Source organism: Micropterus dolomieu, linkage group LG23 (assembly GCF_021292245.1).
Source record: "Micropterus dolomieu isolate WLL.071019.BEF.003 ecotype Adirondacks linkage group LG23, ASM2129224v1, whole genome shotgun sequence".
Classification (NCBI taxonomy): domain Eukaryota; kingdom Metazoa; phylum Chordata; class Actinopteri; order Centrarchiformes; family Centrarchidae; genus Micropterus; species Micropterus dolomieu.
The window spans coordinates 12,803,830-12,826,864 of record NC_060172.1 but is presented as its reverse complement, the minus strand read 5'-3'; the positions used below and the strand labels follow the sequence as shown (position 1 = coordinate 12,826,864).

The window sequence follows — 23,035 nt, the reverse complement described above, 5'->3', positions numbered from 1 at the left end:
TCTCAGACCGGAAGCTTCCCGCTTTTTCCAAACCAACTCAGGAACATTTTGTCTTGTTGAGTTAACAGGAGTTAAGCCGATCAGATGGCATTTAATCGCAAGTCAGCTTGAGAAAATATTGCCTAAATCACACAAAATTGTTATCGCACATTTATTTAGTGTATATTTCATCACCAGAACAAGCTTTTTGTTCAACACACTGCTCATGCATGAAAAAAAATCTGGAATTTGAATGATGATAATTGCATCAATTATTGCACAACATATAAACTATTAGTCTCAAATAACTTGAATATAACATAGTTTACATTCCATGAAGTTATAGTTAATAATAATAATTTAATGTCAGTGAATTACTGCTGCAACAAACTAGTATTTTCATTAACTAAATAAAAATTATTTAAATAATCTTGACTGATTCATGGATTATCAATATGGTTGTATGCAGTGTTTCATGAATTATATCTTCCAACACTGCAAGCAAGAACATTTTCATTTCTTTCTTTTTCAGCGGTTAGGGTGAAGAAATTTGGCAACAGTTACATTTGACACTTTTCTGTGTTTCATTTCACGGTATATGGGTCAACGCACTTTGCCCAGGTTGTGTCCAAACTGACCTCCTCTCTACCAGTACATCCAATCTGGGGCCATACTCCCACCTGGCTGATGAAACCAACAATTACTAGAAAAGCATAGGATGTTAACGTGAGTCTAACTCTCACAACATTTTGCTCTATGCTCCATTAAATCTTAAATCTCTATTTGTTCTGCAGCAGGACAGGGGCGTTTCCAGGCTCTTAAAACATTGGGGGCTTAGCCCAGCCCAGAAATCTTTCATGTTTTCACCTGTTTTCACCCCCATCCCCCCGTTGCCGCCTACCTAAAGTACGTCTGTAAAGCAACAGTAAATTACCTCTACACAGTAAATCTAACATCTGTCTAATTTTCTGGTAATAATTAACACTGATTAACGGGGGGTACTTCCACTTAACAACTTGGGCTTTAAACACTTAATTTCCTGCATTCTGGTGATTTTTTATGCACCAATTTCTTGAGGAAATGTCTGAGGTGACAATTCAAAATAAAACAATTTAGTGTAATATAATGCAGTAAGGCGTTCAAAGGAGTTCAACCAACTCAGAGTTAACTCGGGGTTATCAGGCAAACTCAGGGTTGACAAACTCTGACCGCCTACACTGGAGTTAAACGGTACTACGAAGGTGGATAAGATGTTGGCTAGTTGAGTCCGTAATAACCCGGTGTTAACTTAATTGGAATTGGTCCACGTTCGCATAAAAGGGGTGTGTTCGGTCGTGCAGGCTTTTTCGCAATGGCGCATGCTCCGTATTTCTCCAGAGGAATGCACGTTGGCAGTGTCAGGAAATTACGGCTAAATCTAATATCGTGGCAGACGACAAAGCCAGGGCGGCTTGTTGGCATCGCATTGAGTAGGCCTAAATTTGTTGCCTAATTACCATCACAGTGTTCTTATTGTAGTTCATATCTCTATTATGTATTTTACGGGCTCTTCTTTTATGTGTAGGGGAGACCGGGTATGGTTGTAACATGGAGAGAGTCAACACCAATTCCACCAAATAGAGATAAGATAGGAGTTAGGTAATCATTTCTGTATTTACCTGCTTCCTTCCTTCGATCAGGCATGGTGGTTATCAATTCTGCACTGTAAATAGTAACATGGGATTTAATAACAAATTATTAGTGGACCTAACTCAGTTTTAATCAACCTGTTAACACTCATTTTAAATAAATTACTTGTAATTTGGGGTTGTAAAATCTGGCCTACTTGATGTGATTGAGCTGTATTAATTTAGAAAAAATTAATTATTGGACATGGCGAATTTTATCAACTTTTTTTTCAACATTTGGATATGCGCACATCACATCCTCATCTACTTGGCGCTCTACGTTACTTTGTGGAATATGGCCGTGCATGACCTAGCCCATGTGCAGGTGGATATGGCTTCAACTGCAGTGGTCATTGCTTTCGGCATTACCTTGATTCTTGTGCTTGGGATACTGATTTGGTGAGTAAATATTTTCACCTAATGCCCAAACCGTTTTTCTGCCTTGTTGTAATTCAGGCAAGGTTTATGTGCATGCTAGTTAAGGATAAAGTTAGCTAAGTTAACTTTAGCTTTATTTTAAAAATTGAATGGTATGGGATTCTATTTCTGTGGTTCAAACAATGAACTAGAAATTGTTAGTAGGCAATTATTATTGTTATAATGTTTACTTTAAAACATGATGACCGCTACTTTGTGTTGGTCAGTAATTAGCTTCTTACCAAGTTAGCTAACGTTAGCCATTAAGCTAGCACATTGATTTTCCACATGGTGGAGAAGGTGAGAATTGCAAGTCTGTGTTCCGTGGTGGGCTAGCTAGATAGCTGTGTTGTAGCCGACAAAGCACGTAATTTTGTGTTCATTCTAGATTAACGTACATACTTCCCGGTGTTTTGCAGAATTCTGCCTGCTTTGCCGAGAATTGCAAGCACCTCGCGGGTGGTAACAGTAATTCATCCTGAGAAAGAGGTGGACGCAAATCTTGGCAGGTAGCCTACAACATCTGTTCTGCCGAATTATACATCCACCTCTTACGGTCTTTTTCAGACACTTTGCTGTGCTCATTGATCAAACGCGGTTATCACCACATAGCCTATTTTTGTTGAATAATAAGGTAGGCTATGCTACTTCTAAGTGTAATACATTATTAACGACTCTAAACGTTCATAAAAGACATACGTCATTGATGTACCCCAAAAAGGATATTATAGTGTTTAAAAGCCATTTTTGGAGGTAACGTTACATGTAATTCTTGGCATATTACCGAGCTGTTTTTGTTTCTGTGTTCACTGCTCAATACAGTCGATGGTTCAGTGTCTATGAAGAGTAAAGCACTAAGACGTGAAAAACAAAACTCTAAAATCTAAAAATCGACTGTGGGAATGTAGCAGTGGGTAAATCATGATGATCTGGTATACAATTTATTTAATTTAAGTAATTTTATCAGTGTGGTGCCTGTCACATCTGTCTGCGCAACGTGAGTGTCAGATCTCTCCTTCGTGGCTGCTTGTACACTCCCTCGTCTTCGCGACTGTAATTCCACTATCTACATCAAAAAACAAAAAGGGGAAAAGAGCACATTACTTTGTGGCTATAACAGCACTGTTGACACAATGTCTACCATTCTCTGTAGTCCCTGCTGTAGCCTAAGAACCACACAACGATCAGTAGCCTATTTAATGTTTTAATTAGGCTTTAATCAAAACTCATGTTTAGTCTAATTTTTGGGACAAACAGGACAGGAGTCGGGACAGCTACTCATAATTCTGGATGGCCCGAAATGTTCGGGAAGTCTGGTCACCCTAGTGGAAATAGTTTAGTTCTTAAAGTGACAGGAGCAAGCTTGTTCAGAGGCTGAAATGAAGGCTTACATGAGGAATCAGTGTAAGAAAAAAAAATTTTTTTTTGAACTTTGAATCATGCAAAGCTGCCATACAGGAGTCACAGAACTACAATATAGGACTGGAAAAGCAGTATAATAGGTCTGCTTTAAATTGTTTTGTTCATTTTAATTGTCCCCATTCAGGCTCAAACAGATGGTTACCAGTCCACACATTCCATAATTCCAGCTGTTAAAGGTATTTCCACCTAATGTCTACTGTTACAACCCTATGGGTCGTGTGTTTGGGTTGGGTTGTGTGTTCCTTCTCCCTCTCAGGTAGTGGCCCTCCCCCCCTATGCTTGGCTGCATGAGTGAGTGGCAGCAGGTGTGCCTGATCACCACTCAGTGCCTGGAGGATAAGAAGGCTTGGTTTTTTCACAGCACTTGGTCTGTTTCCCTTTCTACCTGTTGTGACCACACTGCAGACCAACACCCGTGAGCAGACCACTGCAAGCTGACTGAGGCAGCCCATTCAACCAGTGGGTTGAACACCAGCGTAGAGCTTCTGTGAGTCCAGAACAGTGTCACCTCCTCAGTGGAGAGAGGACTTTTCAGTGGTTCGTTTAGTTTTGAATCTTGCTCCCTCAGTTACTTAGCTGGTGTTTATTGTTGCCTTACCTTGTTGGCTTGCTGTCTCCTTTTGAGAGAGTAGTTTTGAGTTGGTTTTCCTTTATTGAATAAATACACTTTAGTTTGCACATAACCCTGACTTCCTGTCCTCTTTTGCCCCAGTTTTTATTTCAAATATTGTTGCTCCTCCTCCCCCTGGACTTTCCATCCGGAGGAACGTAACCTCTACACATTGAATAAATTATCTCTCAGCATTTGTATTTATTGAGCTGGAGTAAAAGTTATATGCTTACATTGCTACAACTGGTGCAGTTCAGTGCACTTTTTAGTTAAGTCATCTTCTCACAGAAATGAGCAGAGGTCTAATTACTTTCACATATTTAAAAACACAAATGTTGTGGTGTTTAAAGACCGTATGAAATGGATAATCACAACTCTGTAGTTAGGAAAGTGTGGTATACCAAATGTTTTTATGTTGTTTTTCATGGTGATAGACCAAAAATTATTTTTTCTTTCTTTTCAGATTTACCAAGCAGAACAACAACTTCCAATGCAGTGGACCTGTAAGTACTGAACATTTTGTGCTAAAAAGGGAGGCTACTTACTTAAGCATCAATGCTTAAAACATGGATGACCCGCTCTGATATCACCACTCCCATGCCTTCACAAGGAATGCCTGTGAATGTTTAAATCTTTCAATGCTCTCAAGGTACACCTATCAACATGGCACATTCAAAAGAATCTAGGCAAAGTTAGTGAAACTGCATTCCACTGTCAGCTGTGCGACTTTGTGGAGCCTTGCTCTGAAGGTGACTTTTTCACCCATTTGCGAAGACATTTGAAACTGATTCAAAACATAGTCAAGATGTTGATGACTCTTTAGTGAGTGAGATCGCTAGAGTAGTTACTGACAATGTTTTCCTGAAATACACTTCAACTTGGGGATCATTGTCAACTGCTTGCTAGCGAACATCATACATTGCAAAATAATTCTGTGGTAATGCCTAATGAGTTTGTCCTTTAAAAATGACAAGCAGACAGTTGTGTATGTTCCCATCCTAAAAATGCTGCAGACATTGCTAAGCAATGGAGATATTTTGGATAAGGCCATGTCACCTGAGAAATGTCACAGGGATACAAATCTTACAGGGATGGTTCTCACTTTAAAGACAACTCTTGGTCTCTGATTGTACATGGATGACTTTGAGGTGGCTAACCCCTTGGGAACCTCAAGAAAGAAACGCAAGCTATGTGCCATCTACTGGGTACTTGGCAATCTGCATCCTAAATATCGCTCCTCTTTTCGTTCCATTCAGCTTACTCTGCTTTGCAAGGTCAACAGCATCAAAGACCATGGTTATGGTGAAATTCTTCACCCTCTTATTCAGGACCTTGTTTCACTTGAGCAACATGGTGTACATGTTGAACAGTTAGGAGCGAGCATAAAAGGCACTGTATTTGTCGCAGCAGACAATTTAGCTGCCCATTCTTTGGGAGGGTTCGTTGAAAGCTTCAGTTACCAGATGTGTAGATTCTGTATGGCCAAGGGGGGGAAATACAACACAAGGAAGTGAGGACAGGCTCATTCCAACCAAGAACAAAAGAAAATCATGACAGACATGTGCAAGACATATTGCAGGATTCTACCATGGCTCAACAATATGGTGTAAAAGGAAGCTGCCCATTCAGTAAAAACTGACAACATTTTCATGTTGTCAGCTGAACTGGCCTTGTGCTTGAAGGCACTGATATCAAAGGGATACTTCTCACTTGAAACCCTGAACGAACAGAACGAACAAACCAAACCCCAGCTCATCAGAAAGGACTTTCCCTCCAAGGGATCGATTGGAGGAAATGCTCATGAAAATTAGACACTTCTGCCACTACTAATTGGTCATCATATTACTGAAGGGGATGAAACTTGGGAGGTTTTAATGAACTTAAAAGATGTAGTGGAATTGTCAGTGTCCGCAAGCTTTACAGAGGAGTCTATGTACTTTCTTGATTGCAAGATCACAGAACAGATTCATTTCAGAAAGCTTTCCAGAATGGAAAAACTACGGCCAAAGCACCACGTCATTGAGCACTACCCTCAGTTAATTCAAACTTTTGGTCCATTATCTGATGTGTGGACAATGCGTTTAGAAGGAAAACACAAGTTTTTCAAAAGTTGTGCGTCATGCTCAGAATTTCAAGAACATACCTCTTACCGTAGCTCTCAGACACCAGAAAATGATAGCCTTCCATTTAGCTACTACCTCCTTTTTCAAGCCTGTTGAAATTAATAAATTAAAGTCTGTGATGGTTGCTTCATTTCCTGAAAATGTGCAGAACTGTCTGTATCACAGGAATGCCCAGCAGAACACAGTCCTTGTAGCATCTTCCATCTGCATAGATGGCATTAAGTACAGTGCTGATATGGTCATTTCACTTGGATCTTGCTCTGGGCTCCCAGATTTCAGACAAATAGCAAAGATTGTGGTGATCAATACCGACATACTATTTGTCTGCAGACTTATGACCTCATGGTATGATGAGCATCTTAGAGCATATGAGCTCAGTAGCAGCCACTTGTCCACCTTTACGTCACCCAGTTGGCTGAAGTGAATGATGTTTTCCCCCCTGTCACTTTACAGAGTTAGAGGCAAACAGCAGCTTGTTACACTTAAACAGTATATATTATGCTGAGTGATGTGAACACTGATGTTGTAATCTTACACGGCTAGCTCCCTTTTCTCAGAATGAGTCATAAAAATGGACCAAAGGATATTGCTGAGAGTTGTCATCGATGAAGATGATATAAGAAAGTTCACTTTAAATGAGAGACCAGATTCCATTGAAGATTTTAAAAAGTCAACTGAAGGAGAAACTGTTGCTGCAGTATGACTTGATATGATGCAATATGAAGATCAAGACTTCAATAATGCCCTCTGCAATTTAACTGAAATAACAGACTTACCTGAAAGAGAGACCCTGAAAATCATCCCTGTTACTCTCGAATTAACAGCCCTGTCATCACCCACCACAACATCAGACACTGAGTGCAGCATAGCAGACACTGAGGTACAGTCAACTGCTGGAACCTCACCAATGCGAAGACAACAATGGCCAGAGTTCTTTGACATACCCAGTTTCGCAGTTGATGTTCAGTACAGACTCAGACAGGGAGATCTTGCGTTTTTGAAAGATGGAACATGTATGACTCCAACGCGAGATATGACAATGTACAGTTTCAAGGCTTATCCTGAAGATGTATGGCTGGAAAAACAGCCTTAAATTTAAGATGGCCAACTATTGTACAAAGTTTCGGAAAGCTGGATGTGAGGATGTAGCAATCAATGGGGGTAAAAGAAGTAAAGTCAACCCAGGGGGAGAATCATGAGCGGGAACATCAAACGGCCAAAAAGAGGTGAAGCAAATTATCTGCCTAATTTACCTGACGGACATGATGAAGCAAGCCTCAAAAATGGCAGAAAGGTTCTCATGGAGGAAATGAAGAAAAAACGACCAAACAGCCGAAACATTCCCACTACGAAGACGAGAGATCGTCAAAAAGGAGCCTGCTGTACAGAACGATGGCCAGCACTTTTCATGGAGAGACAGGTAAGCTTCTATTTATGTCCTAATTAGTGCCTGAAAGGTTTACCATGTCTGATTTGTTTGAAAATAGTATTATATTTTAGCGTGCTCGGAGTGTTCCTTGTCTTTCTATCCTGTTAGCTATAATGGTTGCTTGTTTGCACAACAGTTATGAATCGAATCATAGTCTACTTAATGTGCTGTTCTCCATTTCTCCTCCCACAACTGTACTATTTCAGGTATTTGCTGAGTTTAATAGAATTGCCTGTAAGGATCTTGAGAGAGACTTCTTTGAAGCTCTTGACCAGCACACCCCACGTTTCATTGAACTCTTCAAGTCAAAAAAAGAGCTGTTGGACAGAAACTGACAGAGCTAATGCAGCACATCAACTTGGTGGCAAGTTATTTCATTTAGCAACTTTTGAGTAATATTTATTGTCATATACATTGATGACAAGGTGCCACTTCAAAGGCCCTGTCCAAAAAGCCCCGCTGCTGATACAGACCCAACTTATTCCACTCCCTGTGAATTGCGCTTGTGCCTTGTAAATTTGCCTCTTATCTTTTCTGTCTCTGTATCATTAGACACCAGACGTGACTATACTGCGCTCTGTTGTCCTCAAAGGCATTCCCATTGTTGTCGACGATGACTCTAGTGAATTCTACAAGACATGCTTTGTAAGTACTTGCACCCAAAAAAACTGTTTTGTATTTTTTTTGAAAAATCAGATGTGAAACACAGATGTTACTGTCTGTACAATATACAGTGAGGTCTGTAAGAGTTTTGTACAGTGACAAATGTTTTATGCTCCAGTTCCTCCACAGTTCATCCGCTAGGTATGTAAACACCCTGTAATTAAAGTTTAAACTTGCGACTTGAACCTTTTATAGTCATTAATTTCAAATCTCTAGATGATTTAGTCTTCCCTCTTGTTTGTCTTTGTTTGGGGAAGTAACTTCTCTACATGTGCATGTGACACCTTTTCACTTCTATAATAAATGAATTAATTTTAATTTAGTTATAAACTCCTGGACTTGAATAGCTCATGTGTTAGGATTTCTGCTCACGTTCGAAACTTTCTGCACATACAGAATCTCTCCCACATGTCTGTGTTTTCAGACATGTCCAGAATAAAGTCATAATATTAAAAGACTAACGTCATCATTTAGTGAGAAGTCTACCTGCCCTTTACTCTGCTGTGCATTACGTTATTGATCCGCTGGTATTAACATTATCCCCTTCAGACTGTTTGACCAATGTGGTTTGGGATCACATGTTGCATGTGAAACCAAAGTAACTGAAACACTTCTGATCAGACAGAAATCTCACCACAAATCCACATACACCTGAACTTCAGCAGCTCATAAACTCAGTCCCAAACAGAGCAATGTTGCACTTTAGTTTTTAGATGTTTATGTTGCAAAACTCTATCATCTACGTTACCACTCGTCACAACTGTCTGGACTCACTTCACTGGTGTTGCATCAGCTGGGCGGAGTTGATTTGCTCTGCAAGTCTATCTTATAAGTTATACATTTGTATTTCACTGCATGAGAAAATTTGTGACTTGAGAGCATGTGAAAAATGTCATTTGTGTGAGTCTCGTGAGACAAGAAATCTCATCATACTTTTACATGGTACAAGATCCCGTCACACTCCTGATATTTAGTAGGGGTGTGATGAGATTAATACGTGAAGAGATTTCTTGTCAGATGGTAAGCTGTCTCGTGAAACTCACACAATTGACATTTTACACGCTCTTACGCCACACGTCAATATTCTCATGTATAACTGACAAAGTAGACTCCTTGTGATATTAATCAACTGAATCCGCTCTTATGCTGTGAGTCGCAGGCAGAGTGTGAGTGTTAACGTAACTAGTAGAGTTTTGTAATATTTACGTCTAAAAACTGAAGCGCAACTTTGCTCTGTTTTGGACTGTGAGCTGCATTCAATGTGTGTGTGAATTTGTGGTGAGATCTCTGGCTGATCACAATTGTTGTCACATAGTTTAATTGTCCACCTGCTTGTCTCATCTTAATAAACAATCCCAAATGGGTTTCTGTGTCCGTCAGATGGTCTGAAGAGGATACTAACTTACCACCGGAGCAATAATGTAATGCACAGCAGAAGGCAGGTAGACTCAACTTACTATGAATTCTGATTAAATGATGACATCTCGTAATAATGACATGTAAGAGAACACAGATATGTGGGAGAGATTCTGAATGTGTAGGAACATGAGCAGAAAACCTGATGAAACACAGGAGTCCAGGAGTTTATAACTGAATTAAAATTGATTAATTTATCATTGAGGTGAAAAGGAGCCACAGTCACATTTTAAAGAGGTTACTTCCCCAAACAAAGACAATAAGAGGAAGGAAGACTTAAATCATGCTTGCATGTGTGCTGAATCAGTAGGGATGATATTAAATGAGAAGTTTATCAACTGGAGAAACAGACTTTGCTCCAAAATAAGGTTTAAAAAGCGTTTTCCCCCACCGGTTATACTTCTACTACTCATGCATGGTAGTAGAGGCACCTGCATAGTAGACCCTTATGACAGCAGAACCACATGATTGGCTGAAATATGTTTCCAGCCTCGCATGTTAAAAGTAGACAGTTGGCTTTCTAGTGGGAGGGGCAGGATAACAGGCTTTCCCCATAGAGTTGTATTAAGAATTCTTAAAGTGCTGTGTCTCCTCATGTTTTATGTTTTGAACCAGCCACTTGCATTTTGTGATTCCCTTTAATCAAACATACATAAATTGGTACAGAAAACTTAACCAGAATGTGGGAAACAAACCCTCTCACCAAAACTGCTAACTCTACTGGGTTAGAAGTGAAGAGTCATCAGCTATGAGATAGCACTTGGTAACCTTTGCGGTCATTGTACTGTTATGAGGAAAAAAGTGAGACTTTTTAAAAATCAATCTTCATGTTCAAATTTGTACCATGGAGTGTTCTTACAGTGGTGGCAATAGCGCCCCCTTGTGACTGCAGCTGAGTTGATTTCTCTGTATTTAAAAAGAAGAAAAACAAAGGTGGATAGTACAATGTGGTCAGAAAAGAACCAAGCAAAGGTTGTTAACTGTAACGTTATATTTGAAACGTCTGGCGTTCTAATATGTCATAATTTGTGTAATTTAAGTTTTGATCAGAAACTCACTATTTAAAATATTTTAGAACTGCTTTAGGTTCGGGTGGCTTTACTGATTTAGGTTCAGTCTTTAATTAAACAGATACTTGTTAAATATTGTGAGACACTAAATTGTTAGTATGTCTTCCTTTTCAGGTGCAAGGAATTAACACAAACATTTGATTTTGTTTTGTCAAATACTACAAGATATGCAAAACCTAAGTTCAGCAGTTCAGTTTCAAACCACACCTTTTTTTTATTTGAGCTAATGTTTTATACTTGTGTGTATAAAATTTTTATATTTAGGGACAGACAACTGTAGAATTGAAGCTGAATAATAGATAAAATTCATATTGCTATTGCCATAGTGTAACTTGCATTAAAAAAATCACAGTATGGACAATTTAAAATTAGTTTCAAAATACATATCAAATACAAGAGAGGATGGAGAACAGTCATTATTATTTTATTGGTTATTGTGAGGTTATTACATAAGAGATTTGAACTACAACACAAGCAAACAAAACATTACAATTGGATAATATTTACAATAATATTGGAATCATCAGCCAAAATAATAGCAATATCATACTTGCTTATTGTTCAGCTCAGATCTGTCCAATATTTAATGTTGGTTTAATTACTTTTTTGGCATTTGAAAATAAATGTTATTCAGCTGAATCAATCCAATGTTCTCAATGTATTGTTTATTAGGAAATTATCATTTACACAATGTGTTAATAGATAAATTATCAAGTGCTGTTGTAAATCTTCCCTCAGTTCAAAGAAATTAATTAAGGGAACCTGATAAATGATTGAGGCCAATTAAGATTGGTCAGTGATTTAAATAGGGTTCAGTTTGTATCAAGCAGTGCACAGAATAAGTTATCACACAAGTATAGAAGTTATCACAAAATGTTGCTATTAAATTACATAGTACAATTAACAAACTTTTAAAGTTTACAAAACAGGAATTAAATTGCATGGGAACACACCAGGACAGATCTACCAAAGTAAAACACAAAATATGGAAAGACTGCAAAATCAGGGAATGGACTGAGACCGGACCAAACAGGAGACAGGACTACACTAAAACATGAAGACATAGGACTAAGGACTTGCAGATGAACATAAACTAAGCTACAAAACCCTAAACAAGACAAGATCAAATAATGAAACACAGAAATGCACAGACCAGGAATAACATTTACATGAACTAAAGCACAGAACTAAGCACTAAGGCACTGGACTAAGAACTGAGGCAAAGAACTAAAATGCAGGAAGAAGACCTAAGATAAGAGACAAGACATAAATAACTACGGACAAGGAACGAGATAAACAGAGGCAAATGGAAAGACACATGAAACAATGGCAAAAACCAGAAACACACGGGGGGGAAAAAAATACAACTCAAACATAACCCAAAACTAAACTCTTTCCATCATGCTTTTAGGGGAGCTGATGTCTTAAGGGGGGCTAAGCTCCCCTTGGCTTCCCCGTAGTTTGCACCCTGGTCTATTTTATATCCTTTATTATATCTAGACATCTATTTTACAAAATCTTGCTCATTTCGTAGCCTATTTAATGAAATTATGTCAAATCACATTCAGACTAACAGGAGATAACAATGGAAAAACTTACTTTCAACTACATTTCTTTTGTTTGTCAGGGGAAATAATTCCTTCCCAAAGAATACAGAGTCAAATAGATGTGCTGAATCATTCCTTTATGTAACGTGGCCACGGAGAGAACGCACGGTTACACTCCCAAACTCAGCATTTCCTCTCCTTAAGTACAGAACAAGTACAAAGCAAACAGCCAACAAATGGTGAAGGAAAACAAATGGCAGAGTATTAGCATACGCTCAAACTCTTCCTGAGCTAAGAAAGGAAATGCAAATGTATGTGGCATCAGATGTTTCTCTCTCTTGATTGGTAAACTCTCACCTACATGCCAGCAGACGTTTATCGTAAATCAGCCTTTGACTAGAAACCAATGCTAATTTCTCACAAGTTAGTTACAGTGAAATTCTAAAAATGAGCAACTTATAATGTATTTCTCACATGTTTCAGCTGCACCAGTCATCCTCACTCAGAAACATTCACGTCATATCCAACATGATTAGGCTACTATCATATGGATGTTTCAGTCAGTGTGACTACAATATGAAAGATTAGTCCATTAATCAGTTTTATACAGTTTAGTGTTGCCTAGGCTTCTGCAGTAATGTAGTTTATGGTAAGTGTTTCGGTGCAACTGTTTCCAACCTGACAGTTGCCTTAAGTCCACAGAGTCACGGTATTATAAAGGACAGTGTAGCCTATAGATTTTATTCTGTGCTTAGGATAAATCCACAATGTCCGGAGATTATCCTGTCATTGATGACAGATTGATCATAAAAGCCGTCACCTTCAAGTTCATGTTTGGGTTAAAAAAACTAATAGCCTACCTAACCGGGATTTCGATGCTTCTTAAAGGAGACCTATTATACTGCTTTTTCAGCATTGTAGTTCTGTTACCCCCGTATGGCAGCTTTGCATGGCTTTATTTACATGATTCAAGTTAAAAAAATTTTCTATACTGTCCCTTCATGTAGGCCTTCATTTCAGCCTCTGTCTGAAACAAGCTGTAGATGCTCCTGTCTCTTTAAGGCCTCCCCTCTCAAAACCCACTGTCTTCTGATTGACCACGATCTGAATCATGTTACCAGGCTGCTGTTGTCGCTGTATAAGATTTTGGGTGGATATTGGTCGAAATATTGGCAGATTTTCAATAAAATACTCAAAAGTATATTTTCTTAGTTGTTACGGCCACCACCGTTATCTGTGTTTGTTGTGTAGCTGTGTCATGTTAAGCAGGATGTGCGATCCCTTGCCGAGGATTGGCTGGCGCGAGACCTGAGGCGTCTGGCAACCTCCTCCAATCATCCACCACCTTCCAGATCATCCCCCGTTTCAATCACTGCCTACCTGTTGAACTTCGCAGTTGTGATTTTGCCCTTGATTAACTTACCTCTTTTGTATTGTGTTCTATTGTGGTAATCGTGTCAACTGCTGTAGGAGCTTTTGTTCAAGTGATAAGTGTAAGATCTTAGTGTCGGTGTGTTACCTTACCTTGTGAATTGTGTTAAGGAAGCAGGGCAAGTATCTTAGTGGGGATTACTGATATCAACCAGATATGTCACCTGCAGTTTAAGTTTGTTAGACACGCTAGGCTTAAAGGGTGCTGCTCATTTTGTATTTTGTTTCTTGCTGAACCGGTCAGTTTTGTTTGAATTTGAAAAAGCAAGTGGCCATATCTCAGTTGGAGAGACGTCTTAAGTTGATTTTCACTTTTTAGAGCGTTGTCAATCAAATCCATTCCACTTAAGGAATGCACTAATAAATTAAACTCCATTTTTTGATGCTGCTGCTTCTTCAAATCCACTCATTTACAGTAAGTTCTAACTGTTAAATGTCTAACAAACTATTTGAAGCAAATCAATTAAACCTTAATTCAGATTTTCACAAAACTTTAGTTATGAGTCATTAATTTGAATGTCACTTGATTATAATGTTTCTTTTAATAAGTCAATAGTAAGTTGATGTTAAGTTTAATATGGTAACATGAGCTATTTTGCTTGCATAATAATCCTTATTTGTAGAGCACTTTTCAAAAACAAGTTACAAAGTGCTTTAACAAGTGTAAAGAATAATACAAAAAAAAGATGAGAGCATGAAAAATTAATATAAAATTAGTAAAATACAATAAATTAAAAGGGAATAAATAAAGTCAAATAAGATCGGGAAAGGCTCTCCTATAAAAGTATGTTTTAAGAAGGGACTTAAAAGAGTTCACTGACTCAGCCGACCTGATTTCCTCAGGCAGGCTGTTCCAGAGCCTCGGGGCCCTGACTGCAAACGCTCTGTCCCCTTTAGTTTTCAGTCGAGACTCTGGAACAGACAGCAGACCTCTGCCCGAGGATCTCAAGGTACGTGCTGGTGCGTATGGGACTAAAAGGTCAGAAATGTAACAAGGCGAGAGACCATGAAGAGCTTTAAAAGTGATCAATAGAATTTTAAAGTCAATTCTAAAACATACTGGGAGCCTGGAGTAATGAAGCTAAAATAGGAGTAATGTGGTCATATTTCTTTGTTCTGGTTAAAAGCCTGGCAGCTGAGTTCTGGACAGTCTGGAGTCGATCAATAGATTTTTGGGTTAAACAGGTGAAAAGGCTGTTGCAATAATCCAGGCGTGATGAGATGAAGGCGTGTAAAATGGTCTCGGTGTCCTTAAGTTAACATTGATCTAATTTTTGCTATATTTCTAAGTTGATAAAAACATGATTGAACAAGCTTTGTGGTGTGCTGCTCGAAATTTAAATTACTATCAAACCAAACACCAAGGTTCTTTGCCACTGGCTTAATGTGATTTACTAGGGAACCAGCAGATGCCAGGGAAAAAATGCTATAGGCTACTTACATATACTATATATGTATATATAACTAGCTGAATAGCCAGCCAATAGTAATAACTTAGCGACAGCAAGAAATTTAGCGCTTGTTCTAGCCAATGCCCGGTTCAGTTAGTCATTAAATATTGCCATGTTTACAAATAAATGCTTGTTAACATGTTGATATGATGGGTGTCGTGGCAAGGTAGTTACCCCTGATAGGATGTGTTCCCCCAGCGCTGGCATTCAGTGATGTAGGTGGACCAACAATTTTACCAAAGTAAATGAAAATTATAACATCAGACTCAGAATCAGAAACATGTGGATTGTTTAATCTATCCTTTTAGTATTGTTGTTTCATTAACAAGGTACTGTACACAGTACTATAATCACTTTGCGCTTTGTGCAATGCGTTATTAAATAATTATGATAAATTTACAATTTAAAGAGGGGGAATTTAGAACAATTTTTCAACAATATCTAAAGGCTATTAATTGCAATGGAAACGTGAATTACAAGGAAAAAATATTGTCTACAATGCTGCATTCAGTTCAATGTACATTTCGAGTCAATTAGGCAAGATGTAATTGAGGTGGGCAATGTGTTAAACTGATTACCAGGATCTTGATTTTACAGCATAGATCGCATAGCTGTTTGTCAGAGCACCTCACTTTCAAAAGGTTAACTTACAGCATGTCTGGATCTAGCTTCCAAACACTAACATGGATGACCAAATGATCGACTCTGTCTTAATTATAACATCGTCAGACAATCGCAAAATAAATGTTTCCCTTATGAGGGAGAAGATATGGTCATCTTGTTTAGACATTCTGGTAGCACTTTATAATAACTACACACTATAAAGCATTAGTCAATACACATTAGTAAGACATTTATAAACATAGTTATGTTGTATTCTGTATTATGCTTTTCATACTTTATACATAATTGGCTCACTATTTATAAATGAAGTAATATTTTAATGACAAACCATTTATATATGAGTTGTGAATGGTTCATAAGATCATTTGGAAAGATTAAAAAAATTATCACATAACTGCCTGTTTTTTTTAAGGGTTAGGGTTAACCCCCATATTTACCAATACTTAACTATGCTTTATAGTGTTATTATAAAGTGCTACTGACAATCTCAATTCAGTGCAAAAACTAATACGAAGTTCAATAACACGCAACATCAGCCTGCAGAAGAATAAAACCATTTATTTTGACAGATGAGCCAGATGTTACTTGCTTTGCAAAACCTTGTTAACAGTAATACTAGATTAAACAAAGATTAAACAATCCAACGTTATATTTTTCATTTACTTTGGTAAAATTGATGGTCCACCTTCACAGCTGTAGGCATACACGCTAGGGGAACACTTCCTATCAGGGCTAACGTTAACTACCTTTCCACAAATAAGGGGCAACAACAGCCAACGTTGGCTAACTTAACAGTATGGCACTTAACAGCACTTTGCTGTAATAACAATATGCTTAATTTAATGTCACATAATAAACACCTCCCTATGGCGTCTCCCAGCGCTGGTGCACTGGCATGTCATAACTAGCAGTGGGCTAGTGGGCCAGAGGCGAAACAGATATAGAAAAGGGGGAGACAGAATTAAATACCAATGAGGAAATAAATCGGGTAGCAAATGCAAAGGAAGAATAAAACAGACAAAAAGCATGCCTCTGTTATCATCCGCCAAAGAGACAGCAGATATGCCTTCTCATGTGTCCAGGTTGCACGGACTTCCCCAAGATTTATTGTCAGACTGGGGCCTTCATTTCTCAGTTCTGGAAGGCTTTCCATAGGTTGTTGGGTGCTACAGTGAGTCCAGGCTTGTCTGCGACCACTTCCTGTTCTGTTGGAAATTATCATCTTGTCTCTTTTCAGGTCTTTGTCTGCCTTCCTGCCCTGTGTGATAACCTGTCCCCATCTAATGTGCTCCACCTGTGCCTCGTAGGCTCCCCTGTCCTACTGCATTAGTACTTTTTGCCAGTTTGTCTTGATCCCTTGTGTCAGCATCCTAGAGATATTCCAGTGTTTGCTTTCTAGTGTTTGACCATAGCTCTCCGTTTTTGACCTCGACTTCGCCCTGTGATTTTTGATGCTGCTGCCTGTGACTTTTTGGACTTCAATGAAGTGTTTATTTGTGGACCACATTGAGTCATGCCTGGTAAGTCTATTACCATTGTGTGCCACTGATGATCTGTAGTTTACTTTTGTTTCAACATAATTTCAGTTAACATATTAATGTGTTAATTATATTATAGTATGCATTTGTGGTCTGCGGCTTTCCAACGGTGAAAACATAAATGAAGGCACACACTTTTCCCTGTAAATGTTTCCTTCCCTTATGTTAGTTTACTTTTACATGTATCCATGCTTGAAATAGTGCTTACACTTTAATGCACCATCAATAATAACCCAATATAAGTAGTACTGGCACCCTTTTTGTTCACCTTGAAGTACTGATTAAACACAAAGTAAAATGTTAGTATAATATTAAAATATTTACAAGTCACACTTTATTTGGAAAGTCTGCCTGCCTGTCATTCATTAAATTATTGTGCAAGAAAAATGCTCTACATTGTAGTTAGTCTCTGATTTGTTAACCACTCATGAAGAACAACAAGTTCAACATTTAAAAAGTTTGGTGATTGCGTCACTTTGTGTTGTAAAATGGTGAAGACATAAGGGTTCAGATTAGGGGTGTGATGACTTTCAGCATTTGGTGATGTTGAATCAGAGGAGCAGATGAAAGATAACATGCATGAGACATAAAGTAGACAAGTGGGGTAGGTGCTGAAGTGCCTGGAAACGCTTGAAGCTAATCAATCACACCAGTGGCCTGTACTACGAAGGGTTTAAGTCCTCCAACCTGTTCAACCCTACAAACCTGTGAAAGCATTCATATTTCGATTAAAATGGAGGCTCTACCTTTATTTATCCATGGTGAATCATATTATCGGAGATCCATTGATGGCGTTTTTTCATTCCCACGCACGCACTTCCATCAGTCTCAACATACTCTGAGGTGAGTGAACTTATTCGGATCAGCTTTTCTGAAACCGAAAACTTTGAGTTTCACATCTCAGAGTTCACATCTCAGGCTCAGTCAAATCGGAGCTGAGGGATAAGGTCAGTTTGTTAAACCTGCTTTCTGAAACAGGGCCCTGGTATTTTGTTTAAGTTAAATTTTGCCTTCTTTCATGTTTATTAGGTTTATAGGCTAAATGTGTGTTGTTGTTTTTTTTTGGTACAACTCCTCAACTCTTTGATTCTGACGACCACCTTTGTATGGACCTTTGGTGGGGTCGTAACACTTGAGTAATTCCATTTTATGCGACTTTATACTTCACCCCCGTCCCACTTCCCCAAACCTCACTATTGACATTCTCTGTCCACCAGAGGCTCTCCGACTTTTCCACTCGTCTCAGCCATCTCATTGCCCCTAACTCCAGCCACTCCCTCTTCTCCTGAGTAACCCCTTTCCCTCCAGTCTTGGTCACCTGACATGACCCGTCCACCTGTTCCGCTGTTCCCACTTTCCTCAACAGACCTGCAGATATTTAACCAGCCCTTTTCCACCTAATCATTGCCTTTTGGTCACAGTTGCCATGTACCTCATGGCTTTGTTTTAAACCCTGAACCAAAACCTGCCTGTCTGATTATCTGTACATGTCTGCCTGCCTTCCTACAAGTTAATGTCTGTAAGCCTGTCTTATCAATAAATCTTATAGGTATCTTTTTATCACATTAGTTAGAGAATAAATTCACTGTAATATAATCAAGAACTGTGTGTGTTGCCTATTTCTACGTCCCTGCCAAGAGAATTGACCCTTTAGATATGAGACTGACTGATTGATTTAAGATAATTGAGCGATTATTAACTAACTGATCACTAGTAATAATTGTGTAATTATTAAAACTACCTAGAGGTCTGGAGACTCTAGGATTATAACAACTCCGGTGGTGCCCTGGAACGAGGAATAAAATTTGATTTTATGAATATTAAAATTCATAATTGGGTATCAATTCTCAAAAATGTATTAAAATGCATAACTAAATTTAGGTTTGCTACAGATGACATATATATATGTGAAAAAAGTACACCAAGTACATGTGTAACATTTCAAAAGAGGTTGCAATCTTGTGATTTATGAAATATTTTCTCAAGTTGACCTGCGATTAAATGCCATCTGATCGGCTTAACTCCTTTAAACTCAACAAGACAAAATGTTCCTGAGTTTGGAAACTTCCTGTTAAACATCTGCTAACTTGAACCTTTGGTTGCAAAAACAATCACAAACCACTCTGCAAAGTCCTGGTGTGACTGATTAGCTTCAAGCGTTTCCAGGCTCTTCAGCACCTCTCCCACTTGTCTTATTTCTCATTCGTGTTACCTTTCACCTGCTCCTCTGATTCAACATCACAGATGTGAAACAAAGTTCTCTCCCGTCCGTACACTTTCGCAAGGGCTTCCATTAAATTCTTTCCTTCAGTTTCTTTCACATCCAGGAGGGCTACCTGCACAGGTGAAGAGCCATCACATATACAATCAGTTGCCTTTTTGTTTTTTTACTTTACTTCTCACTATTTATCTGTACTTATTTATGGTCTTTTGTTGCTGAAAAAAACAACAGAATTTCCCATCTGGGAATCAATAAAGGCTTATCTAATCATATCTTGTCTTTATTCTACCTTTATTGATTTAAATAGGGTGAAAATAACTAGTACATGTAGTACATATTCTTTAATTCACATTTGAGGTACTTGCAGGCTATTGTAATATAATATAATAATAATCTTTACTTGTAGAGCACTTTTCAAAAACATGTTACAAAGTGCTTTAACAAGTTTAAAGACAATAATACCCAAAAAACAATAATACAGAAACAATACAAAATAAAAGCAAGAAAACATTGAAAAGACTAAAATACACGTTTAAGATAAATATAAAATAAGCAAAATAGAATAAAATAAAAGGGATAAAATAAAGTCAAATAAGATCGGGAAAAGCTCTCCTATAAAAGTATGTTTTAAGAAGGGACTTAAAAGAGTTCACTGACTCAGCCGACCTGATTTCCTCGGGCAGGCTGTTCCAGAGCCTCGGGGCCCTGACAGCAAACGCTCTGTCCCCTTTAGTTTTCAGTCGAGACTCTGGAACACACAGCAGACCTCTGCCCGAGGATTTCAAGGTACGTGCTGGTGTGTATGGGAATAAAAGGTCGGAAATATAACAAGGCGAGAGGCCATGAAGAGCTTTAAAAGTGATCAATAAAATTTTAAAGTCAATTCTAAAACATACTGGGAGCCAGAGTAGTGAAGCTAAAATAGGGGTGATGAGGTCATATATCTTTGTTCTGGTTAAAAGCCTGGCAGCTGAGTTCTGGACAGTCTGGAGTCAATAAGTAGATTTTTGGGTTAAACAGGTGAAAAGGCTGTTGCAATAATCCAGGCGTGATGAGATGAAGGCATGTAAAATGGTCTTGGTGTCCTTAAGAGTTAACATAGATCGAATTTTTGCTATATTTTTAAGTTGATAAAAACATGATTGAACAAGCTTTGTGGTGTGCTGCTCGAAATTTAAATTACTATCAAACCAAACACCAAGGTTCTTTGCCACAGGCTTAATGTGATTTACTAGGGAACCAGCAGATGGCAGTATTTGTTTTGCCATCTGCTGGGACCCGATGACCAGGATTTCTGTTTAGTCTGAGTTCAGCTGGAAATTATTTCACATCCATTTTTTAACTTCACAAAGGCAGTTATTAAGTGAACTCAGCATTCCAGGTTCTGTGGATCTGATGGGCAAGTACATTTGTGTGTCATCAGCATAAATATGAAAAAGAAATACCATGTTTATGGATAATATGTTCATGGGGAAGCAGATACAAGGAAAACAAAATGGGTCCTAAGACCAACCCCTGAGGCACACCATATTTAACTGGACAGAATGAAGAGACATAGTTGTTTACAGACACGTAAAATTTCCTATTTGACAGGTAGGATGAAAACCATTCTAGAGCAGTACCAGAGACTCCCACCCAGTGCCTCAGTCTGTCTAACATGATGTTGTGATCAATGGTGTCAAAAGCAGCGCTTATGGTCCAGGAGTACCAGGACTGAGCACATGCCTTCATCAGTAGACATTACAGTTTTTTTCTGATTGCTTAAGCACATTTTTTGTAACTATTGGCTATTTTTGCAAAACTCTATACACAAATAAGAAAACCACCCAATTATCAAAACATTGTAGTTCTCTTGCAAAAGCGAACACAGCTAGATTAACTCTTCACACCTTCGTAAAAATGGTGTTTTCGTATCAAACAGTAAACACAAGCCATCATTTACTAAGCACACAATGTGCCAACTACACACTGATGGTATGAATACAAAACACATCTGGCTTTTGCTTTCTCTGTGTACAGATGTCAATTTGAGGTCATACTTTTGTCATAGTGTCATGTAAACATACAAGGATCCAAACTTCAAGTATTGGTGTTTATTCACACTCATCAAAACCAAGACAAAGTCAGAACACAAAATAGTAATTTCACAAAAAAAAAACAAACAAAAAAAAACAATCAGCCTACATCATGTCGTCTTTCTGGGTCCGGCCACAAAATTTTGTCCACATCGCATGCGATATCCTCCAGTCCAAGGCACCGGGGAAAATATCTCCTTGAATGCCGTATCCAGGCCTGACATGATGCCTGGTCAATATCTCCACATGCCTCCTCCTTTGCCTGTAAAAGGGCTACCTGTTGATGAGGATGACGGTCGTACACTTTCCAGTGCCAGGCAGAGAAGAACTCCTCGATAGGATTTAAGAATGGAGAGTATGGAGGGAGGTTGAGTGCCATGAAGAATGGGTGGTCTGTAAACCAGTTGCGGACCAAAGCAGCCCTATGGAAACTAACATTGTCCCATATGATGACATATCGGGTCTGCTCTGGTCTCTGAACAGTGAGCATGTCATGTAAGGTGTCCAGGAATGCAATAATGTGTGCAGTGTTGTATGGGCCTATGGTTGCATGATGGTGAACAACACCATTTTGGCTTATAGCTGCACACATGGTTATGTTACCATCACGTTGTCCTGGGACATTGATGATGGCACGGTGTCCAATAATGTTCCTGCCACGTCTCCTGGTTTTACTGAGTTTAAAACCGGCCTCATCTACAAAAAGTAGCTCATGTCCCATGGCATCTGCTTCTAGTTCAATCACTCTCTGGACAAGACAAAACAAATGCAACACATCAGGCCCATGCACAGCACTACAGTATGCACTTCCAAATTCACACAGTTGGCAAAATAGTGTTAATGATAGCCATACATGTGTATAATTTTGCTAGGAGTGTGTTGGAAATTTGGTAATTGAGTGTAAGCAGTGAGTTGTGTTTAAAGTTCTGCAAAAAGAGTGTTGTGCAGTGAATTGTGCCTACAGTTTTGCAAAGTGTGTGTTACAAAATTGCAAACTGAGTGCAAAGCAGTGTTTGTGCTTTTAGTTTTGCAAACTCAGTGAGTGGTTTTGCTATACGTATTAATAGTTTTTAGAAATTGTGCTACAAGAATCATGATTAGCGCTTAAGCATTCAGAAAAAACTGTAAAAGGTCATTGGTGACTTTAAGCAGGGCAGTCTCAGTGCTGTGGTACTTCCTAAAACCAGACTGAAACTTTTCAAATAATTTGTTATTTTCCAGTACAGTGAGCAGCTGTTTGGACACAATTCTTTGTAGAATCTTTGCAATAAAAGGCAGTTTTGAAATTGGTCTAAAATTATGTGGGAGGGAGGAATCTAAACCAGGTTTCTTTAAAAGTGGGTTCACGCAAG

General features: G+C 38.6%; 2 long non-coding RNA genes across 4 annotated transcripts; both read left to right on the top strand.

Annotated features, from left to right (window-relative positions):
- Window positions 1-2,482: 2,482 nt before the first annotated feature.
- On the top strand, window positions 2,483-8,010 carry LOC123963841. Of its 3 annotated transcripts, none has more exons than XR_006823268.1 (3): window positions 2,483-2,572; window positions 3,742-3,972; window positions 4,559-8,010. It is a non-coding gene; the product is annotated as an uncharacterized LOC123963841 (long non-coding RNA). The 3 variants fall into 3 exon arrangements; XR_006823269.1 differs by lacking the exon at window positions 2,483-2,572 and having other exon boundaries at window positions 3,567-3,972; window positions 4,559-7,512; window positions 7,580-8,010; XR_006823267.1 differs by lacking the exon at window positions 2,483-2,572 and having other exon boundaries at window positions 3,567-3,972; window positions 4,559-7,638; window positions 7,854-8,010.
- Window positions 8,011-8,198: 188 nt separating this feature from the next.
- On the top strand, window positions 8,199-14,373 carry LOC123963843. The gene is made up of 3 exons (XR_006823270.1): window positions 8,199-8,292; window positions 8,429-8,451; window positions 10,911-14,373. It is a non-coding gene; the product is annotated as an uncharacterized LOC123963843 (long non-coding RNA).
- Window positions 14,374-23,035: the final 8,662 nt, after the last annotated feature.